The sequence below is a fragment of the Aulostomus chinensis genome, chromosome 23 (assembly GCF_037954235.1).
Source record: "Aulostomus chinensis isolate RoL2024-O1b breed Wild chromosome 23, RoL_Achi_v1.0, whole genome shotgun sequence".
NCBI lineage: Eukaryota > Metazoa > Chordata > Actinopteri > Syngnathiformes > Aulostomidae > Aulostomus > Aulostomus chinensis.
This window is the reverse complement of record NC_141342.1, coordinates 4,203,937-4,228,766: the sequence shown is the minus strand read 5'-3', so window position 1 is coordinate 4,228,766 and position 24,830 is coordinate 4,203,937. Positions and strand designations below refer to the sequence as shown.

Below are 24,830 nucleotides of genomic sequence, written 5' to 3'. Positions count from 1 at the left end.
TGATTTGCATGTTGCCTCCTAAAACCAAGGTAGAATTCAATCAGGCCGAATGCAGAAGTTTAATAGAAATGATCTTGACAACGTGTGTTATTTAATCTGCAACGGAACTGTTGACGCGGCCAATTCAGTCAGTCAGGATTTTTTGCTTGCTTGTATGCAAACTTGAGAGTCAATTTAGCCGCGTTGTCCCAGGCAGTGCTAAAGGCTACATAGAAGCCCCCCCCCCCAAATTTAATCTTTCATGAATTGTAAATTCACATGCCAAACACTCTCTTTATTTTTTTCTATATATTTTGGGTAAATTGAACCACCTTCATGTCCCTCACAACCGTCCCCGTCCCCCCCGTCACTATGTGCAGACACTTCCACGTGCAGGCTGCCACACTGCACTGTGAGGAGGGCAGAGGGTAAACAAAGAGTTAGCATGAAAATTGAAATGTCTCTCCTTCACGTCACGGTGACCAATGAATACAGATGTGAGGGTGTTGATTTTCTGCACACTCCACAAGCAGCAGCTCCCGTTTTTTGTCATCCCATGTCTCCCGGTGCGAGTGTGTCCACACATCCTCCGTCACAGTTGTGGAGATGAAGAATCCCCCCCCCCACTGCTTGCATCTTCTCACTGGGTCCTCTTCTTCCTCAGCCAGCCAGCACACCTCAGTCATTTCTGTCAGGGAGTTACAGAACAGAGTGTTGCTATTATTACACGGGTTGTAAATCCTCTAGAAACACACACACACACACACACACACACACACACACACACACACACACACACACACACACACACTCAGCAGCATCTGAGGAACATGATGTCTGAAGGAACCATGTGAGGGTAAAAATAGAAAAGAAGCAGTTAGCAGTTTGTGTGTGAGCATTTAGCAAGGTAGCGACAGCCTGTTTTGGGACTGACACACATTCATGCACCCCCGAGATGTCGTAGCAGAGCATGACAGGATTAGCCAGCAGCATCAGATTAGCTGAGAATATCTTTGGGTTTTACTGTGATTATCCTTCAGGTGTTTTTTTTTTTTCCTATCAAAACCCATTTTACTGTCAAATACTGTGTATAATCACTCCAGACGCGAGATTAGTGATGGACAGAATTGGCTGAAATCCCAGTCGTGGGTTGTCAGATTCTTTATTTTAAACGCGAAACAAAAGCGTGTCCACTCACTTGGTGCACAACAAAAACAACCAACATGTGAATCAGATCCAAGTAGAAGCCTGATCAAAAATAATATTAAAACTACTACAATATAAACTGTAATAAATAACAGTAATCAATACAAGAACCACTACAAAGAGCAAAGTGACTGAGCAAAGCCGCTCGTCTTCGATTACACTTAGGAGGAGGTGGTTGGCCTCAACCTGACTGGACCACCAGCTCAGCCGTTTCAGTAGCCTACAGTGTCTTGTGGAGCTGCAGCTAACGATTATTTAATCAATAAATTAGTCAGCAGGCTACTTTTATCCCTCTGCAAAATATTGGAAAAGCCAAAAAAGCTCATAAGTGCTAAGGAAAGGGGACAAATGACTTCTTTGGTCCATCCAACAGTCCGACAGTCTGAGACTTCCCTCCATTTCTGTCATAACTGATGAGAAAGCTAATATTCATGTCTATTATATTTAAAAGTTTGGGAAAAGTCAATGGTTGACATTTTAGCTTGAAAAGACTGAGATTATTGGAAGAGTACACAATTAATTTTCTCTCCAGTGCTGGTGAAACTGGGAGAAACATTCATCCCCACCCCCCCCTTTACCTCCACAGATGGTGCTTGCGCCACCAGTGGCTAGGCTAGCAATGCTAACACCAATGCTAGCTCTCAGATGTGGTTCTGGCATAGGTGCTTTTTGATAACTGAGACTCCAGTTGGTGAACCACAACCACTTGTGGTTCAGGCCGAGGTCCTTGCAACCATTTTCCCTGTTTGCGCGTGTTGAACTAAAGTTTGGCCTTAAAGAGCCTCCTTCTTTCTGACCCAGGAAGGGACGGACAGAGGCCTGCTGGATGTGCTGCCTGTGATTGTCTGGTACTCGATGCTTTTAGGCGTAGACAGTGACATACGTCGCTTTGGACAAAAGCGTCTGCTAAATGAAATAGTAGAATTGTAGAATTGTAGACATGGATCAGATTAAGAGCCAATCAAAGGAAGAGAAGGAGCAGGTTTGCAGAAAATACTAACGGGAAAAACAGGGAACACCTTTGTGTAGTACTTGGGGGTGAATTGGTGATGGGCGCAGCTTCAGTGCTGGGCATGTTGCTCCATCTTTCATATGCGTCGTGCTAGAAGCTCTAGAAGGCTACTTGTGGAACGCAGACTCCTGCCAACGTCCATAAAATATTGCAATAAAAGAGGATGAAATGGGATCTAGCTCATTATTTAACAAGTATTCCCTCAGCTCGGCTAAATCCCTCCACCGACTCTCAATAGACAAACAGCTCATTGGTGGAGGTAATGACAGAAAGAACTGATACAATATCTCTGCACCGCAAGAAACACTTGCAGAGCAGAGAGGATAGAACGTCATGTTCCACCCCGTTCTTCATGGCCAGCTGGAGAAACCATCACACCTCCTCACATGGGTCCATATTGTACGAATGATGCTGGATGACATCATCAAAACGCTGCAATCATTGAGTCACTGTCGAGCTGTCATCGGCTATCGGTAATCATCTATGAACGGAGCGATGTTAGACGATGAGTCACTGCATGTCGGCTACACTTGGTTTTTGTTGTTTTTTTGACTTTTTCGTGATGAACTTTAGGGCACAAACTCAGTACACAGGAAATGTTTATGCTTCAGGGGACACGCGTGCACTTATGTGCTAATGTGCATGATATGTGTTACAATGGTTACCAAACACTCTTGCATACATGCTTTTAAAAGATCATTTATATGCATAAAAGTTTGTTGAATCAAAGAGTGTGGAGGCACCATTAATCATCCTGCCTGAGGTCCCTGGCTCTCACGCTCTACCCCAACTATAAATGCTAACAGCTCAATTTAACACTGCTGCATTTCCATATAACAGCTGGTGATGATCGCTCGGCGCACCACAGACATGATGACACCCTGCTCACAACTCTGACCTGTAGATCTTTTCGTGCCACTGCGCCTAAAATGAGTATTTTTGCATCACAACTGATTTCTTTGTTTCTCCAGAATGCAGAAGGACCAGCCATATACATATATATATATATATATATATATATATATATATATATATATATATATATATATATATATATATATATATATATATATATACTGTATATATATATGGCTAGAAGCTAAAGGCTAACAACAGCTAGAGCAACAGAACAACAGCTAAGTGTTATGTGGGTGCTGTTTTGACGTGCATGTGTCTCTTGGCCCCCCCCCCCCCCCGCATCAATCAGGCACAGGTGTGTTGCATATGGGGGGAGCAGGGAGACAGACACACTATCAGACAGAGAGACAGGTCTGATCCAGCAGCTCTTGTTTCTTTATCTTTTTTTTTATACCATGAGTAGCATTTAGCCTTCTGGAGGTTTTTTTTTTTCATGTTAGCTTGGGTGAGGGTCACCGGTCGTCCTATTTTCACTCTTTTGTTAACCCTTCTTGGTTCTTACGTGTCTAATAAATTCACTTGTTTGATGGATACTCTGGTTGTGGCGTGCCTTCAATGTTCGGTCTCTTCTATTTTACGTAAGAGGACCGTCACCCAAACCTGCCCAAAAATGTCCGTATTCAAGCTCTCAGATGAATCGTCTGGTATAATCCACATCTTCGTATCCAGTGGTTTCCACACCACTTTGATTGGAGCAAACTAACCAGCAAACTAGCTGAGTTGGTGCGCAGACACCCTCCTGCTTCTCAGCTCCACCTGGAAGTCTACGAGGTCTCTTATGCCCCCGGCACTCTCATCTGGGGTTTTATCTTCTTTTTTTTTTCAAGAGAGTTGGGACTTTGTCACTTTTTCCAGTCTAGAAATATTTTTGCCTTTTTGTTTTTTTTAAATTATTAGTATTTTCCCCCAAACTTATGGACAAACAAGATGGAGACGGTTGTTTCTGGAATCACTGCTTGCATCAGTTTTGCCTGATATTTTACACGTACTCCTGGTTTCCATTCACTGTTATGTGTTGATGTCGATGAGCTCATGCTTGCTGGTGTGGCCTAACAGAACAAGAGTGTTTCTCCTGACCAGTCCATCACAGGATGGAAGTGAGGACTCCAGATGTTCAGTCTCACACACCTGAACACGAAACAGCAAACAAACATGCCGATTTGCTCACATCAAACTCACGGTAAACAAATATTAGCATCTCGTTGGTAAAAAAGCGGCTGACAAACGCTGACAATAAGACAGAAGCTGTCGTTAATCCTGATGAGAGCTGCTGCTGTGGCGTCCCACCTCATTTCCTGTTCCTCTTTAGCCAGCAGGGTCATGACCTTTTCAACCAATCAAATTAATGTAGTAAATGAACCCCCAATTCATTCTCTGAATGCTGTATTCATTATTTAATGAGGTTGTTTAATTCAGTATATTATCAACACTCTTGACAAGAAAAAAAGCAATTTCAGTTTAAGATAAATCATCACCTCAATGTTCCATTCTTTGGAATAATAATTTTCCCTTGACATGAAAAAACTTAATTTTGCTCATTCAGCACTTGGTTCTCTTGAAGCTCAATGAGATAAAAAAAAAAGGAAAGACAGGAGAGAAAGGAAAGATCCATCATCTTCTCTTATGAATGACAGGACAATTAGGAACTGTGAAAGGCTCTCACGACATGACGAATAACGAGACAATTGGGACGCCTCCCACAGGCCTGGTCAGCTGATTGCATGCAACCTGGTTAATAGCACCCGTTTGATTGGTCGGTCAGGTGTTAGGTGACCAGCTAAAGTCATGACAGAACTGTTTGTTTGCCTTTCAAGTACTCACAGATTAGTGTTCATGAGCTTGAGCACTTCCGTTAGTTTGTTATTGTGACGCCAGAATGTTTAATTAGCTTGATGCTAACAACAAGTGCTGGCTATGAGAAAAGCATGACAGAATCTAAATTTGGAGACTTTTTTGGAGGAACTGAGGACTTTTCAGATTTGGATCCTACCGGATGAAGCGCCCGTGTTGTTAACCACCAGTCGTTATTTCCTTCAGGCTACATATACTGTACGCGGCTGGCTCTTTCTGCAAGCAGAAGGGAAAAAAAATGTCTTTTTGCGCTCAAGACACCTTTTTTGTGAGTACATGAAATGCAAATATCAACTTTTTGAGCTTGCTTTAAGCAGAATAACCACAACTAGCATGTAGCAATAAGTATGAATGCCGTGTAGCCATGAAAAACTGCGCATTATTTATGTTTTTTGTCCCTATTTGCACTGATTAAACAACATATGACGAGTCAATCGGTGTGCTTCATGGATGCCAGAAGGCCTGGAAAATCTCAGGATATACATGAAGTACTGGTACTTGGCAGCAGGGTAGAAGCGCATGATTCCTGTTCACATGCTGCTTATAACTCTCAAGTGGTTTTTATCCTTAAATTAACTCTGCAGCGGGGGAGCAGTGTTCACGCCCCATCGTTTTTGTGCCCTGAACTAACCGGACCTAAACTGTATCGATACCCTCTATGACATTGTTTTCCAACAGTGGATTTCGATTTATGAAGCTGCTGTTTGTGGATAAAAACAAAATGGTTGCGTCAACTAGAAAACGGCACTGGCTGAGACCTACAGTTAATCTCTGTGTTGTTGAACCTCAGGTCTCCACGGCAAAACGATCCCTGATGTTCTGTCCGTGGACTCATCATTGGACTGAGCCTGTTTCCACACCCAAAGCCATCATTTTCATTCTCTTTCCCCGTAATACTGGATTTGCTGTACTACACGTCACGTGTACGGGAAATGTGATGTAATAAGCGTGGTTAAGGTTGCTTGCACCCGACACCCGCTTGCTGTCCACATCTCAACTTAAAGGATATAGCAGGTCTGAAATTGGCGCCATCATCAGACCTCTTTGGACTGTCATTAAATCATGCAGTACAAAAGGAACACCAAGTGTAATTGGGGTAGTGGGTAGCTGCACGTGTGCGCTGCTGGAGCTCTCAGAATAGCCCAGTAGCACACGCAGCTCGTGCTATCAGCCTTTGCAATGCCAAACCCGCAGTGCTGCTGAAACTCACTCCACGCAACCTTTTGTCCCACTTGGCCACAGCCACGTCCCTGGCAGATCGCCCGAGTACCCGACGAGTGCAGGCAAACCTGACACCCCTCATGGAAACAGACATCTGAGACTTCCTTCACACACATGCACACACACTGCCACACACAACCACACACAACCGTCAGTGTCAGCTGATGCAAAAATGAATGGAAGGAGGTCCTGGTGTCCACAGCTGGTGATATTTCACATCTTTTATCACCTGCAGCGAGCGGAGCTTTGACCTGACTCACAATCACAGTGATCTGTGTGTCTCAGAGCCATTTGGACATCATTATGATTCATGTGGAAAATTCATTATTTTGGAGCTGGAACATCTTCACATTAGCATATCACTGCAGGGAGTCTGCCATATATCAGGACTTTGGTGATCATTGTCCCTTGGTTAACTGGAAGGTGGAAACTTCAGTGCAAAAACCTTGAATTTGCTGTCTTTGTCTGCAGACTGCTAGCTCACTTTTGGTCAGAACCCCTGAAAATAAATTCTTATTCGGCTTCGCGAAAAGTTGTTGCGCCCATCAGATGCAAAAAAGATAACCCTGCATCAACTCCTCTGTGGAAAACAGGACTTGGATTTCCCTCACAAATGTCCAATGTAATTATTCTAAGTGTAAGTGATATTAAAACAAAAATATGAGTCTGCAATGAAGGCACAGTCAATTATTTAGCTAATTATCATTAAAAGACCAGCTAATGCTAATGTGCTTGGCTAACTTGGGCTCCTTGGTGAGTTGTGGCGGCCTCTCAGGTCGTAAACATGCCTGAATGCCACACAGCCACGGCTACGTGTCAGGGGTTAAGAGTCTGAGTCCACGTCAAAGATGGAAAAACCCCACGGTCCACTCTCTTTATATAGAACCAAACGCTTCAACAGCCTTTGTTTGGAAGAGACATGTCACTCCTACGCTGCTGGGAACTAGAAAGCATATGAATGAGCGTTGACGAAAGCATGCAGACATGTAGCTGTGTATTCATGAGCGCTGAGCCCTCTCTCCTCTGTCATTAATGTACTGCAAGATATTTGGCTTTGAGGGGCTTAAGCTCCTTGTCCCAAATACTAACAGTGATTGAGTCCTACTTGAATAGCAGTGAGCAGAAAATAGAAGCCAGAAGGACTCTGCTCTCCCCCCGCCTCCCATCCAGCTGTTCCCCGGGCACCTGTTGCTCTGCATTTGGCTCGGCTCCCTCCCATTGATGACTCTCTGTCAGCGTCCCATCCGCCCCTCTTATTTTTGCCACCGTCCTGTTCCAACAGACCTCCCTCACTCTCTCAGTAGCAGCCAAACCACCTTCTGGCCTGCCTGGCAGCTGCCACCAAGCAGCAAAGTGCACATCGGCCCCTCTCTGCCAAGGCCTCATCATCAAGAACTCATCGGAGAGCATGAACGCTTCTCAATATGCTGAAGACGTAAAGGTTCATTGACTGAGGGTGGTTTCCTGTGCCCTCCGCTCTGATGTGAAATATTCAGCCAAAGTGTTAAAAAAAAAAAAAATCAGCTCCTGCTTCTTTGATTGCTGTATGCTTAAAGAATGTAAAGATGTTGGAAGGAGCGTCTAGTTCCCAGGGAATGGGTAATGGCTGCTGCAGAGCAAAACATCAGCAGAGGAGCATTAATCTGCTCCACAGCAGAGCTGTGAGAGAGATTTACAGGGTAATTATGTTAAGGGTTCCACAGACCCTGGACCACTTCAACTTGGTTGGCAGCAAAATTTAATTCAAAGTACACAACTCTACGTTTTGATGAAAAACACCTTGAGAGGAGCAGATTGTGTGTATGTGTCTTGGTGAGATCTTGACCGAACGTCTGGGTCAAATAAGGAGTGCAAGCAGTGTTCCAGTTCTGTGTGTGTGTGTGTGTGTGTGTGTGTGTGTGTGTGTGTGTCTGGTCGTGCTTCCCGCTCTGGCAGGACATACAGCTCTGGCTTAACGCACAACACACTGACTGCTTCTTATCTTTGGCTTGCAGCACCACAGGCCTCATCCACACACATGTGCTCACACCAGGAAACTGCTAATAGCGAGAGTGTGTCGATACTGTGTGCACACATGTACCTCTGTTTACACACGCCTCATTTTTACCTGCTTCCCCTGTTGATTCACTGTAATTTATTCATCACCAGGTTTTCGTCTGCGGTTGAGTTACTGCTGCAGTACTGTTCCATTTCAGTTTTAGCACTGTCGATGAAAAGTCTGGTTATGATCACTTCACCTTTTTAGCAGATCCCGATTTCTCGTTTGTTTGTTTTTACTAATTGAAACAAATCCCCGAAATTCAATCTCCACCACCCCCTGCACCCAGCCGGAGTACAACACACACCAGTTCAGCACCACCTGCCAAGGAGGAACATTCAGGACTTTGCAAGTACAAAATAGAAATTTAAAGGGATTTTTCCTCCTCAAAGTGTAATTTTCAAGTATTCAGGAGCACTCATTTTTCCCTCCACAAGTTGTTTTGTGATGCCAGAATGCGGTGAATGAGTCTCGTGTCTCTGTGGGGCCCGGCGGTTACTGAGTTCTGTACTGTGCTCATGCCAGAGTGCTAAGTGACGGTCACTTAGTGGCATCTCATAGAAACTCGCGCAATGATGAGGACAACCTCGAACCGCAGAGCGACTGTAGCGACCCACAAACCTGATGTGAGTCCACCAGAAGGTTTCCACTTCTTCCAGGAAACGTTGCACTGGTGTCAGAGGTCAAGTAAAACTTGAACATGTAAATTCTTGTGGACGCTCCTCAGTAACTTGTTGTGGGGTCACTGTCACACAGCAATGGATGGATATAGGAGAAGCTCCAAATCTACAAGGAGCATCCAGCAGGTTTCTCTACCTACCCACACACCAAGGCCACAGCTTGACTCATCGCTCCAAGGCACTGGCTGACATGTTCCTCACCTTCTTTGAGAGCAGGTGAGCCATCTTACCTTTGTTTCCACACCAGATGAATGGGGCCCAGTTTGACCCCATTCTGCCCAGACCTCTCCTCTCTGTTTCTGAGCCGACTGTGCTGCTGCGACGTTAACCTGATTTGTCTTTCATCTGCTGTTTCCTTGGCTGACCGCTGTTTCCAATCCTCGGTCTTTGTTACCTCAACCTTCTGCAGAAGCATTTGACGGCACATCTAGAAACACCTTTGTGCTGCGGAGGCCCTGCCAGCGAGGAGGCTTCGCCGATGCAGGACGACGCCTCCAGACTGTCCTCTTGTCCGTCTGACTGCAGGTTTGACTCTCTGCTGATGTGTTCAGTCCAAAATGGCGGCAATAATATCCCCCCCCCCCCCCGGGCTTCTAGACTTTTTTGATTTAGAACACAGCAAAGGTTTGACGTTCACTTCAAGACAGTGGCTGCAAAAATAAGAGCTATGACGTAGGAAGTGGAGCAGTAATTACTTTGTGTGCATGCAGATACAGTGAGGTTTTGCGAGGCCTCTGAAGATAGTGTCTTTGGAGCACAGCAAGATGAAAGTGCTGGATGATGGGAATGTTTAGCCCACTGAAAGCTGGATGAAAGGCATCCGGTGGGAGAAGGTCCCTGAGGCTGGTGCCAGTAAAAGTGTGTATTACTGTATGAATTGATCAAAATGTTGCATTATTTATACGAATATAGATCTACATGACACAGAACATGTGAAATCGAATTAGTAAAATAAAGACAGTCAGAAACTCTTACAGCATTCAACAAGATCTATGTACTGGTCAAAGAGAGGCCCATCATCAGGAATTACGGGGGGGGGGGACACACAGTGTAGATCATTATTTCTGTATTATGGAGACCTCAGGGAGCATTATCCTGCTAATGCCATGGTCACTCACAAAAAAAAAAAAACTAAACAAGATCATTGAATTATTTTTTCCTGTTTTGCCACAACTCTCCGTACCTGAGGGTTTGACTAGAACCTGGAAATTGTTCTTATGCACCAACACGTGGTGCTAAGACTAATTTGCCCCAACACTGAATGGGTTCTTCCTCAAGACCAACAGTAAACAAGTACCGCTTTATAAAATAATACATAAAAAAATAAAATTGACTTTTGGGTGAAATATCCCTTTAATCTGGTCTTCCTTGGTCATCAGCGATATAAAGATTCCCTGTAAAGCTACACGAGCATCCTGCCTATCAAAGTCTCGGCGGGAGGAGCGTCACAACTCCCTCAGGTCTCTCCATGAGCTCCCCTGTAAAAGAAGAAGAACCGTTCCACAAGCAGGCAGTATGGCTCGGCTTTTGTTCTGGACCAAGGGAGGGAAGAACAGATCAGTGGGGAAGCTCCTTTAAAACTAGGACTAGGAATAGTGATATATCTGCATCACAGATACGTGACACTCGAGGGATTCCCAGGTCACAAAAAGATCAACCCTGAGATTCCGCGTTTGAAAGGCGCTTCCTCAGGAAATCTCAACACGTTTAATGTACAGAACAGTGTGTCCCAAAGAGCGTCCCAGCAGTGCTGATGCGCCACGCTTGATTTACAGGGTCCTCGCTTGTTGATGTAGGCAGCTCACGATTGAACCAGCTCCACACGGCCGGTGTGAAAAGTAGCGTAACTGAATCAAGTCAGCGGAATCACTCTGTGACACTACTTATACTTAGAAGAGCCAGGAAAAGTAAGCTAATATTAGCCACTAGCTGGGTACATTTTATCTGTCACACATTCTAATTGACTTTTTTTTGTTGGAGAAATTAGATGATTAGATGTTCTTTTTTTCTGTCTGGTGGAATTGGAAGCTGCTCCCAAAGCACATGAGGAAATGAACTGATAGACATGAAGAAGGAGGTCAAGTCATTAACGGACGAGTCTCACATTTCTACTGCGCTCGCCTGCTAGTGGTTTGCAGCTTTTGTTGGCTGTTTGGCGTTGGCTAGACCATTCACACTCATGTCATACGATCCAGCGTGTCTGTTTCACAACTGCGAAGGCTGATTTACAGCCGGAGCGGGTCAGACCTGTCTAGCCTCCGTGTGCCGTGCTGTTGTGGCTGTCACACTGTCTTCATAGCACTGAAACCCTCGTTGACGTGAGGCTTCGGGGCCTCATGAGTATCGAAGCTAACGAACGTGAAAACTGAAAAAAACGCTGAAAAGAGCTGTGACCAGAGGAGGAGAGTGCGAATGAGTGTAAAAATCAAAGTTACACTTTAGTATTTTTTAATTCCCATTCACATTTTAGAGATTTTTCTCATAATTCCATTGATCATTTCATATTTCTAAGGAGTCAAGACGCCACTGTAATACCACTACAAGTTTTGCCATGTTTTTCTTTTGATTCGTGTTTTTCGGACGTTTTCACGTAACTTTCACGTAACCAGGGGGCGATGCCTCCCGCAGGAGCAAAGAAATACCAGAAAACACAGCGCAGAGAGTCGTTCCATTTGTACCCCGACGCACAGACGTCACATTGTTGTGGCCCCGCTGCGACTTGCGGCGATGCGTCCCTCCACTACAGCCTTCAGCAGCAGTCCAACAGAGAAACCCAGATCGGCCTTGAGCTGCAGCTCCAGTGTTTTTGATTTGTGGCCCACCTTGACACTGCTGCTGCTAGCTAGATTAGCAGATGCTGTGATTGATTAATCGCTGCGACAGTGTCATTTATTGTTTTGTCCAAGTGAATGAAGAAAAAAGGTGCACTTTTTCAAAGTAGTTTGTATGTGCAAAATGTAAATATCTCATGAACATTTTTATACAGTTAATATTGACATTAGCGCATTGGATTAAAAAATTCAGAGAAAACGAAACGTGTCCCCGCTCCTCTTGGGCTCGGCCTCCTCACGTCGTCTCCACCTCTGCAGGGATTTGGAAAAGTCACCCTGTAGGTGGCTATAACTGAGATGAGCCCTTCCTTTAAAGGCTCGGGGTGTCACATTGAAGCTCTTGACCTCAACAACCTGCTTTCACAAGGCAGGTGGGGGATCTGCGGCTTAAGCCCCTTTTCCACCACATGCTACCAGCTGACTGAGCCTGGCCATGGACCCCACCTCTGCTCACATGTAAATGTATCCAACCTTTTAATACTTTTACCAAATAATGGCAGCGGTTTCTTTAATAATGATAAAATACTAGTTAGTACTGATATATAGAATACAGAGAACAGAATTTGAATGTGTTATTTTAGATGTGCCGTAACTCAAAAGACACCTGACTGTCACTCTCACTCACAGACCCGTTCGATGAATCGCCCCTCCGGCGCAGCCTCCCATCGTCTTGTCCAAAATCTGATTTAACAGCAGGAGAAGTCCGTCCACCACAGCCTCCTGCGGGCTTTAGTCTGGGGAAGAGCACGGGGCTCAAAACATGGATGTGCAAATAAATTGCACAGTCATGGAGCAACAGTGCAGACTTTCCCTGTTTTCAAGCTGTTCTACTAGCATCTCCCCTTCTAGCGCTTGCCTGAAGTGGTGCACAACTGCCATGTTTTTGTCCAAAGTCGGCAGCACTCAGTCCCGTCTGGCTTATCGTGTGTCCCGATCGACATGCAGCAGAGGACTCGGTAACCAACAACAGAGCAGTTTTGAGTTGAGTGACAACGCCGTTAGGTGGAACAAACTGCACCGAGAGTGACTGAGGGACATTGAGAGATGAATGAGTAAAGCAGCGATGGAATGCATGAGACAGATGGATGGTGATGTCATCACTGTCCCCCAGTGGTTGTTGGGTTACAGGAGAGACCTGACCATGACAGGCCGACTCATCTCGATTCTCCCTACAACTGTAACTTTTACACGTCCCCTACATCAGCTCCTCCTTTCACCCTGAACTACCGCACAGCTTCACCCTTCGGATCACCGGATCAGGGAGCAGTTGGGTTTATTTGTGCTCTTTTGTCTCCTCTCCTCTTTCATGGCTTTCTCCTTTGCTATTTGTGTCAAGGTGGACGAAGAAAACGTGCTTGTCTTGTTCCTGCATATCACATTTCACTCGGCCAAAAGCAAATGAGGCAGCAGGATTACAGGCAGTAAATCGCCCACAATCATATCTAAAAAAAGCCGCAACGACTTTCAAATGGTTGATCGTAGTCGTGCGCTCTTATTATTTCAATTATTTCAGGGTTATTGATTTTCTGTCTCTTATAATACTCAGCAGTGGAAGCCGTAACAAAGGGAGCCCATTGGAAGCCACATTAGTGATAGATGGATGGGTTGATAGCTCGAGGGCTGGAGGCAGGAGATAAACAGGAAGCAGTGAGGAGATGTGTGATTGTGTCTCCTTTATCGCTGGCGAGGGATGAGATTACTATTAAAATGCTCATTCATTATGAAGTAATTACCACCCCCTGTGTTAATCTATCAGTACTTCCATCCTAGAGATTTTTTTGAATTCCTTTTTATTGCTTGATTGATTTCTTCCCAATGCACTTTTCTTTGAGTTTGTAAGTGGTTGCTTCTGATGACTTTGTGTTGTAGTTTTTGTTGTTAGCACTGGCTCTGTGTGTCCATCCGGGGCTGTCAGACGTCACACCTGCTTGTTGCACAGCAACACCAAGCTTTCGTGGCTCTTTGCTCTCGTGTTGCGTTGCTGCACGGACACTAATGGAACTAAGTGTCTCCACCACTTCCTCAATATTCAAAGCTTTTGAACGCTCTGATGCAAATGTTTGTGAGGCTGTCCAGGAATGTTCAGAGTCACTGGGTTTGTGAATGGAGGCGTGACTTTAGAGTGAAATGGTAGGATTCCCATCAACATCCATCCATTTCTGCTTCTGTCCCGGCTGTCAGGTCACGTAGGTCGATGTGTTTCCATTTAACTGACAAGTGAATTTTAAGTAAACTGTGAATATGTGGCAAAAAAATGAAAAGTGCATCAGGGGTTGCTCCCAGCGGCCAGTTTAGAGTCAACCAAAGTGGCTATGTAATGCCACCAGATGTTGCTATAGGCAACAATATTCATGGCAGTGGCTGTAGCAGACAGTCGATGAAGAGCAACCTACCAGTGACATTTTGAGAGCGGTCCTGAGGAACTGACACCAGCTGGGCAAGTTGTCATTATTGTTCTGGCCTAGCGAGCATTGAAAACTTTGCAATAATGTCAAAGTTCGGTTAGGTTGGGTCTTATTCAAGTAGCGGTTTCCACTTTGTGTATTGTGATTTACTGTGCAGGAAACCGCGTCAAGCGCGCATCCAATCTTCTCGCTAAAGTTTTTTGAACGCTGCCTGATGCAGTACTCCTGTCTGTCTCCACGGATGTGTATACTGACTTTGGTGCTGCTCAAGGAAACTACAGAAACATGAACTTTACAGTAGATATCCTGTTACCCTTTGGACACAGCGACATCTAATATTTAAGCGACTGATTAATTTGCAGCCAATGTCTGGTCATTGGCTACTGCCTGGCTGACTAATAAATAATCAAAAGAAGCTGATGTGAGAGATTCATTGTTGGTGCTGCTGAAGTGATTCGTTAATTTAGAAATGAAGTCCGCCTATTGCTTCAGGTTTGACTTATGGCCCTCTAATGTGTGTGTGTGTGTGTGTTTCAGAACATATAATACCCCAGCAGATCAAAGCTGACCCCTGACCATATCTAATCATGTGGTATGTCAGAGTCTTTGTGAGCGAAAATTAAGTGTTGTTGCTGAAGCGAGGTGATGAGGTCCGGCTCTTTTTGATCACGGCTGCTTGTTAAGGCAGCGCCACATCATAGGGCTGCAGCTGATGTTCTCTCTCTCTCTCTCTCTCTCTCTCTCTCTCTCTGTGTCTGTCCAGGTCAACTACATTTCGGATCAAGTCCAATTATGTTCAAGTCTTTTCCCACCACTTCCATTTGCCCTCATGGTCCTTTCGAGCTCCCCGTGCTTTCAGAACAATTTGTGCAAGTTGGGTTCAGCTGCTAATGTTCAGTTGTGAGGGAGTTCCTCTCGATTTATCCTTCCTGGTCATTTTGAAGGTTTCAGCGTTCACTAATGTCGTCTTATAGGTGCCGCGATGGATCTGGTCTGAGCTCAGCAGATTAGGACGAAGCAGCGTCGTAGCAGCGTATTTAGTATCGAGAAAATATTGATTATGTATTCGGATAACAAAACATGGACGCATCGCCTCTGGAGAATTTCCAGCACTTGTGTGAACACACTGAGTTGACCTGTGTCACGTGACAGCGTGGGGATGCCAGTGGACAAAGTTGTCATGAAATCGCTTCATATGTAAAAAATGATCAGTTAAAGGTGCAGTAAGTGATTTACACACCGTTCAATAAAGTTGAGGTGTGGTTAAAGACTCAAACATCTGGACTTGTTTTGGAGTTTGGTATTTTTTGATTCATATTATTTTGTTTTAATCTTATTCAAACAGTAAAATAATTGTGTTTTACACAGTTTTATTTACTTGAAATGAAGGTTCAATCCATGGCCAGCATATGTGGCCATGTGGCCTGCAACAAGCGCAATGATCTTGTTTTTCTTTATACAGATGAAATACCCAATTGAGAGTATTTTAAAGTATCTGTATCTCTATTGTTGCAATTGTATCACATCATATTTTCAAAGTTTGCTATGTTTGTCCCTGCAGGAACCCCTCAGGTTCCTAAGGCTCCACAGGTTCCTTAGAGCTGATTCTTCCTCTGCACGATTCATCGTTCTGGCATCACGTCACGACTTTCCAGTGCTCCAACTCTCCGCTTTGTTAAAATCATGCTCAGGTTTCACATTCATCCATATTCGTCTTCTCCGTCGTTGTGTAATCAGTAATCACAAAGCTCATCTTGTGTTCCTGCACTGTTTGCTCTCAGAAACGAAGCCTGCTCGCAATTACAGTTCCCCTTGTAGCTGCAAAGCCACTCGTGTAATAGCATCCACTTGTTTTCCGCTTCCCTCATCAGCCTACGAATGGCTGCAATTACAGTTCCCTCCAGCATCAACTTGGGACACTTGGGTCTTGAATGGAGTGACACCTTTACTGCCTTTGTGCCAGCAGAGAACACAAAACAACCCCTCCATCCCGACAATTTACCTCCGCAGAAATCGCTCCCAGACGTGACCAAGTATGTCCTGTTGTCAGGTCTGCGCTCCTCGTTCAAGGGGATCATGAGGTAAACAATGTTCAACAGCATTCTTTCACTGCAAGGGTCTCCTTTGAGTCGTATGGAATACGTGATAACAGGAATCTACAGGAATTCATGACATTTTTTCTAACGAATAGAAGGCATTTCTCATTAGATACGTCTGCACGTCACGAGTGCCCTGATGCCTTCCTCTAATTACAGTCTTTCTGCTGATGACCTTGCTCTGGTCTGTGGTGGCACACAGTAGGGTGTTCCTCCATGATAACATTCCAGCTATGCTGTTGTGAGCAATGTTCCCTGTCAAACAACCTGCCAGTATATCACGGAAGGTAGTTACACACAGGAAGCTGGGGAACAATGGACAAACACATATCACAAAGCTGCGGCGCTGCACTCCGGCGACCGCTTCTGTTGACCTAAGAATTTTACTTTCCGTCTTATTTTCTGAAATTATTTCCAGCTTTTAAAAGTGACAGCCCCACTTATATGTATTATATATATATTTGTTTGTCTATTAGGTGTGATTTTTGTTGCCCCTCTGTATGTGGGACATGCACATAAAGAAGCTCGAATTGCTGGCCCTTCTCCTGGTTATCTACTGAAGAGGCGTCTCTGAGCATCAGCATTCGCAGCAGGTGTCTAGCCAGCTGGATCAGGAACAGACATCAGACGAAGTACCACGTCTCCTCCTTTAAAAACTCATCTTTATGTGCAGGTATCAAATTAAAGACTTTTATTATGAGTTTTTACTCTTTTATTCCTCTGTTCCGTTTTTCTTGCCTATCGACTTTCTCTATTATTTTTTTTGTGCCTGTAACCCTGAAAAATAAAAGCTGTGAACACAAAGTTTATTTTGCGGCCTTGAAAAGCTCAGAAACTCGTTCGTGCTTCGACTGAGTAAAGTAGTCTTGGATACAGTAAAAGCAGAGGCAGGGCCGAACCGTCCCTAATGTCTTTCGGCTACTGTTGAACTCAACTTCTACCACTGTCGGACAACTTTGAGTAGCTTGTTACAGTTTTTGCATTACAATTATTGAAACGCATTCCTTGTGTGTGTGTTACGGCCCGCTGTCCGAGGGGACGTAGCCTACAGCAGACACGACACTGCTCTTTCAACCCCGCCCACCGTGCGTCAACATGTGTCTCTTGCATTTGCCATATGAGTCAGCGCCACTCTGGACGTGAGCCGGCACCAGGACCATCTCTGAGCGTGCTAATGAGATAAACTGCTGCGGGGGGAAACGCCAACTCCGAGGTCTGAGGCGTGGTCACAGTCATTGTTGCTAAAGTCCTGGAGACCAGTTTTGGTTTTTAGACCAAAGGACCTGCGTCGGACTGACACCAGCTGGATGTACTACTGTACGGCAGCCATTTCAGGCATTAGTTTTGCTCCTGTGCCTTTCTTTTCTCTGCCAACACAATTAGTATTATCAGTGCCATGCAGTAGAAGGCGCCTTTGCACACTTTGGAAGTGAATACTGAGCTTCTCAGTCCAACAACGGGCAAAAAGAAAGCTTCTCTCTGAAAACTTTTAAACAAAGGTTAGTGAGGTGATGCTGTTTTTTTTTAATCTCCATTATCACGTAGTTCTGGTGATCTTGAAGAGGAAGAAGTGAGGCTTTGTAAATGAATAAGAGGGAAATGTGCTAATAGCAGCTGCAGAGTAAACAGAGGAACTTTCACTGAGGAGCCTGATTAGTCAGACAATCCTTTATAAGAAACGAACCCCGTCTGTCAAACCTCAATCAGCCGTGTTAATAAAAGATGAACCCTGCTGCCACTCAAGTCAGCACCTTTGCAGTAGCAGATTGTTCCGTACTCAAGAGACCGAAATTCTGCAAACAATGTAAATTCTCCGTCTGCTGCAGAGCTTCGAGTGCCAGCAGAGGAACAGAACGTTAATCCTGACAGCTCCAGTCAGCGTGAAGCCATCGTGGACGATGTCATTAATAACACACGAGGATTTACCTGATACTTCCCGAAGCACGTTCTACATTTTACGTCCCATATTTTCTCCTCAGCAATAAAAGTTGCGTGGAAGGTGTTGACTGTAGACTCGGGGCGCTAACAGGATTAAAGCGGTAGCCCACTGCAGGACCGTCAGAGAGCTCCCACAAGCTGCTTCTCAAGGCTGCCTTCCTCCCCGCCAGCACAGACAGACCATCCGAGCTCCTATGACACCTTATGTAAGTCTTATAGCGCACATGAAAATAATTATATTAAATGAAAGGAAAGTGTTTGAAACCCTTCAGGCCAAACTGGCTCGTAATGGGAAGAATTGAAAGATTATACAAGTGGCGTTCAAAGAGGCAAACGCTACTGAGTCCAGTTTACCCCCCAAAACTACATGGCGCGTGTCCTGATGACGTCATCAAGGTAACTTTGGCTTTGGATTACAGACCATCATGTTGTCAGTGGAGGCATAAACCCACCAATGCCATCGTCACACTCTCAGGATCTCCGATGTGAATGAGACATTTAGGTACACAGAAAATGTACTTGTGCCTGGTGGGAATGCAGTTTCAAAGCAAGCAAAAGCCCACAGTTATCAGGGGAAGACTGTTGACCTTTTTTATTGTGGCAAAAAAAAAGAGAGATAAATCCAAAAGAAAAAATAAAGTATGTGATTCAGCTGGAAGCCATCATCATTGTAAGCCACACAGCATGATGGCTTCCAGCTGAAATAAATTCATGCTTTATTTTTTGCTGACAATAAACAAGATTAACAACTTTGAACTGCCTTTGATTGGCCGTCCGGAGCAGCGCTGAACCTTTCCTCCAGAACGGTTCTGGATAAATCACTCCTCACAAACTTAGAAGTAAAACAACTGGATTCCCAAAGGGCCCCCAGGTCATTCCACTTTGTGCAGCATATGAGATTATAGGGCTCTTCTGGTGTTCAGATTAGCGCAATATTTGTGTGCGCATGCACATAAAGAATGTAAGATCAGTCGTATCAGCTGAAGTAGATCCTGAATACAAAATCCTCTGGTTGGGTTTCACTTCTGCACTTCTACGTTTGGACCCTTAGTTTGTGCTCTTCGTGCCATTCCTTGTTTTCTTCTGTTTGTTTCTTGTTTTTTTCAAGTCTTTCATCAGATCATGTTTTATTTTGAAAGTCCCTCTTGTGTCTGTTTGTTGTTGTTCCTGTCTTTCTCTGTTTTCCCTTCATCTTCTATTCTGTTCATCCATCCCTGTCAGACACAGCTCTGTTCCCAGTGCTTCTCCCTCCTGCCCTCCTGCCCTTGACTTCTCCCACTTCTTTTTTGGTGTGTCAGAAGCAGAGTTTGCACATTTGCTTGTGATTTTGTGTACTATTATTTAACGAGACCATTGTTGGCTCATCTGTTCCGTATGGTTCCCGTGCGGTTCTTGACCTCTGTACTCGTTTAGTCTTCCACGTTAATTAGTTCCTCTGTTTCTAGACTCTCAAGTTTTTCTTCCACGTGTCTTTCTGACATGTAATTTTTTTTTTTGCTTGAAATACATCAAATATGGAATATTCAGTTTCTTCTTATACCCCCTGAGTTATTTAATACATGGTGGTGGGAAATGGCTATAATTCAGGAACATCATATCAACAATGACCTGACATTACGTTCTCCTACTTGATGTTCATTTCTACAAGGACGTAGAAATCGAGGTCATCCCACCCTTAGTGAGAGCGAACCAGGGTACAAGTCGGCACCAGCAAAATAACTTTTCCTGGCTTTTAATGAGTTTCAATGAGGATTCACTGTGTGGATATGAGTCAGCGGCAGCGATGGCGCCGTTTTGAGGTTCAGAACTGTTTGGAAAGTTAGCAGGAGCTCAGTCAGTCAACAGAAAGACCTCTTTTGACCCAGGAAACAGTGTTGCTACCACTGCGATAATGAGAAATATTTGTAACACAATATATTTACCAGCTGCTTCCAGGCCTGACAGGGAATCTCAGCATATCTGCTCTGTGGTGACCCGTGTAGACACAGCGGCCGCTGAGCAGTCAAACGAAGCTTCGAGGAAAATGGTGTGCATCGAGGATGACGAGTAACCGAGTCATTCAAGGTCAAGTGCCATTACTGAGTCTTGCAGTAGAGTAACGTGCAGCTATGTGTCACCACACCAGCTCTTCATTTAAGCGCTTTAGCAGATGCCAAGTTATCTGAGGGACATGCAGACGGATCTGTAGCAGAGAGTCCTGATCAGGGGACACCTGAGGGGCCTCCCAGAGGTGCTCTATGGGCCCCCAACCCAGTTCTGAGGTTTTCCTCTCATACTCCAGCAGTCAGACACACACGCTGGACCTGTCCCACTTCATACAACCATAAACGACGGAGACAGAGAAACTGACTGGGTGAAGTGGTGTGGCACTAACGGTCGACCTATGACAGGAAAACTCCCGCCTCTTTCAAGTAGAACTATTTCTGCTTCTCCATCAGCGGCAGCCAAGTCCCTTCAAGTGTTGAGCAGTCCAAGTGTCTGGATGAAAACCTGATAGTGTGTGTGTGTGTGTGTGTGTGTGTGTGTGTGTGTGTGTGTGTGTTTCTGTTGGAAGGGGGACAGCAAAGCATCTGTACTTTTTATTTGTTTGAGTCTTGGCTCTGCGGGGGTCTGTGTAAACTTCTACCCACCTTTACTCGGCATGATGTGATTATAATAAAGCCTGAATCTGTCTACCCCCCCCCCCCCGCCCTCTTCCTTCTGCTGTGTGCTTATCATTCAATCAGCTCAGTCCACTTCTTACATACCATCCCATCATGCCTCGCTGCTTGAGAACTAAATCTGAGGGCTAATCTGTCTGCCTGGATGAGATGGAGACTGGCAGGCTGTTTATGAGCTCCCGTCAGGACAACGAGAATAAAAGAGCGTCTTCAAATCTCTCACAGTACAGATGCAACACCTTGTGTGTGTTAACTTTGCATAATCAAAGTTTATGTGGCACATGCAGACATGGGAAACGTTTGAGTGCGTGGGAGTTCAGAGCCACAGTTTTTCCCCTGGGGGGCCTGAAACTGAACGACCTGCTGACTCACGTGAAGGCACACGCCATGACCTCAGACGTCCTCTTCTGCAAGAACATTTCCATATTTAATTTCATTTTTGCGTGAGGTGGAGCTGCACGGGGGATGAATCCCACCTGTTTTGATTAAACACGCATCCTTGAGCTGAACAGATTTGCACAATAGCCCCCCCCCCAAAAAATACCATATAAGATCATGAAAATGGCACCCAAAATAAAGCATTTACTGTAAATATTGACACTCAAAATATCTTCAGAGTCGTGAGAAGGACTCGACCCGTCAGTCAGCGTGTTGCCCGGCGGGTGAGTTGGTGTGTCCCTGCTACACCCCGGCTGCACCTCTCATAGAGGTTTTTAAAAAGTCCTCAAAATACATTTTAATGAATGCAGTAAATTCTTGTAAATCACCTGCACAGGTGATTTAAGAGCAAATGTATGTGTCTGAGTGGTTCGGCTCGGTGAGTCGAGCGACTCAGGAGCTTTGTCCACTCCAAAAAAAGGACTTATGAGACAAATTTGTTTCACCTGCCAAAATAAAGCAGACCAGAGGGAGAAAACCTGTGTTTGCAGGTGTACTGTGTTTGAAACTGCTGCAGACAACCAGGGATGGCGTTCCGTCCATCTCTGTGGGTGTGGCTGAATTATCATGACAACTATGGATCGCTGTGACATTTTGGATTTGTGCCGTTGGACTGCTGTGACATTTACCAAAGATATCCACTGTGCTCAGAAGATGAATTCCAATGACTTCGCTGAAGCTCTGACTTTTAATCAAGCTCCACTTTTTTCCAGTTAATATCTCCACATCTGTTTGATAGATGAGCTCAAGTTGGGCCTGAGTTTGGGGATCGTTAGAGCCACGAGAGGGAGATGTCTGTGTAGGTTCTCATTCATCCAGGTCATCGTAGATCGAAGCGAAGTAAAATCTGGTCAACTGGACGTAAGTTTAAACTAAACTTACGTCCAGTTGACCAGATTTTACTTCGCTTCGATCCACGAGAGGGAGGGATTTGGATGGATTACCAAACCATTTGGTGCTTATGAACCTCCTGAACCTGATCATCACCTGCTACTGTGGAGAGCAAAATAGTATCATGAGACATATGTGAGCATGTAGTTTTGGAGAGGATAAAATCACAAATTATAAAATGTCTAGTGAAAATCTCACTCTCTGATTGGTTGGTAGCTGTTGTATAATGCTCATATACCACAGCTATGAGCCTGAAAATCTAGTAGTACAGTAGAAGTACAACTGCCAAGTAATAACAACTTGGGAACTGCCACCATGGGCAGACAGCCAGGAGGGACCAGAACAGATCTGAACCGCTATGAAGTGACATGTGTCAGCAATGTCAGCTTTGCACCGGTGGCACCGAACGAGACGTCATAGCGAGAGAAGATGGTCCTCGCGCTCTGGCTCCCTCTTTGACGTGAATATGTTGCCACACTTTCAGACCTCAAAGTGAACTCTGACTGATGAGTCAGCCTTTTTCTCTGCTCATATGGGAACTGCACTCAGACCAGTTCACTTCCAGTCCGTGTTACTTCTCTAACCAGTGCACTGTGAACACGAAGCCCTCCAGGTTCATCTCTAGTTTTACAATTGTATCATGGCCCTCTTGACTTGCCGTGGACAGATCACATGCACCAAAGGCAAGTATAGCAGCGCCATCTTGTTCCAAGTGAAAATGGAGCAATGTCAGTGTTTACAGACGCCCTCAGCTAGCATGTAGCTGCCGAGATGGGACGAAGGCACAGTAACTTGATTGAGCTCTCTGCAGTTACACTGTACAACTCACACATATTCGTGTCCTTGGTTTGTGACATTCATAAGATGATGGGTTGCACGTGTGTATTTTAGTAGTTTTATCTGTCTGTTATTATATCATGTGACCCGGGCCCATGACCTGCTCTGTTGTTCCTTCAAAGGGTTGAACCCAGACGCTGCTGGGACAGGACTTTAAGGATTTAAATCAACCGTGACACACTCTCACACACTGGGATATGTACTGGGAGGTTAACCCCTCGTGACTGACAAGTGCTCTTCGATCCACACGTCTAAACGTCTCAAGTCACCAAATATTTTTCTACAATCATTTTCACATTAGCCTGAATGCATTTGGGAGTTCTGGAGTTGTATCTGATTGTGTGTGTGTGTGTGTGTGTGTGTGTGTGTGTGTGTGTGTGTGTGTGTTTTTTTCCAGTCACCATCATCACCAGCTCTCCAAACAAAGCATGCACTAACTGTAGCCGCTGACACTTGCGCAGCACATATGGTGCGTGTTTTCCTGCTTTCACAATCACAGACTCTCCTCCCTCAATTTATACTTGCAGCCAAGACCCACTAATTGCTGGTGCAGCCTCCCAAGAGTCTCCCAGCACAATCACCCTGTTAGAACCATCAGAAAGAAACACATAATCTCAGACGAATGCCAGATATTAAATATTAAGCAATATTATTAATGTCCTGTCTCTTTATTGGCTGATGTTACTTGTGTTTCTCCACAGGTTCTTCAACATAAATCTCTCCTCACTTCAAATGTCTCAATTAAGTTTCCTCTCTATGGCGTCCTCCGTCCGTCTTGCACTCGCCACTTTGCGTCCACTCTGAGTAGCTTGTGTGCGTGTGTGAGAGAGTGTTTTATGAGGTCAAAAGGTCCATGCACGGGGCTGCAGTCTGCTCAGACTACATTTGTCTTCTCCCAGAGATCAGCTCAACCTCCATCAATCATCCTCGCCTTTCTACATCCCCAGTGTCCAAAGCCTCCAAGTTCGTGAGAGAGAGAGTGAGAGAATAAAAACTGTTTTTTTCTGCCTCCAACATCCACTCAACCTTGCTAACAGCCTCAGGATTGGTCGAACTTCCTCAGAAGGAGAGTTAAAAAGTCTCAAGTTTCAAAAATCCCCTTCAACCTTCCCTCCCCTGAAAAAGCGGTGCTATCATCCCTTCCCTCGCCTCTGCTGGGCCGCGCGTCGCTGCTTCACATCACCCTGGTGGAGCTGGGAGCTTTGAAACGCACCAGCAGCAGGACTGCAGGAATGTCAGGTGACCAGGGTGGAGCAGCTTGCAGAGGTGCTGGAGGCGGAGCACCTCTGCAAGCTGCTTCAGACCCCACATTGCTGCTCATTCCTCTCACATTCAAATTCATCAAAAGGTGCATGAACTTTCCAATAACTGTTATTATATGTGTGTGTGTGTATATATATATATATGTATATATATAAATATATATATATTTTTGTAAATGTCACGTAACAGAGCACAAGAGTTTTGCTAACGTCACAATAGTAACCCAAGTATTGTCCTGCTCTCAGCTGTGATCAAGGATCCTGAAGCAGCGCTGTATGAGGAGGATTTACCTTTATTTGCTTGAACAAAAAATGATTAAATCTTGCAGCTCACAGACAGAGTTTGGTCTACGTGCATTCTTGTATTATTATTATCGTAAGGTGGTGGTTTGGCGTCTGATTCTGCTGAGATTCCTCAGGATCCTCAGCCTGCTAGAGACAGTTTGGTTTCACAAAACTGCATGAAGCGCTACATCTCTCTCGCCACGGCGGCCGGAACAAATGATGCATTCCTCCTGACTGAGACTTTCATTAGTTTCACAGAACCTGAGGGCTTTACTGGATTTG

At 44.9% G+C, this 24,830-nt stretch overlaps 1 protein-coding gene across 2 annotated transcripts in view; it reads right to left on the bottom strand.

The window, feature by feature from the left end:
- Positions 1-282: 282 nt before the first annotated feature.
- The window catches only part of uts2r1 (urotensin 2 receptor 1), a 62,019-nt gene continuing 37,471 nt past the window's right edge, over positions 283-24,830 (bottom strand). For both annotated transcript variants that reach the window (XM_086194986.1, XM_086194987.1), the window contains one exon: positions 283-667. The gene's annotated coding sequence lies outside the window, so the exon portion shown is untranslated. The remainder of the gene's footprint in view (positions 668-24,830) is intronic.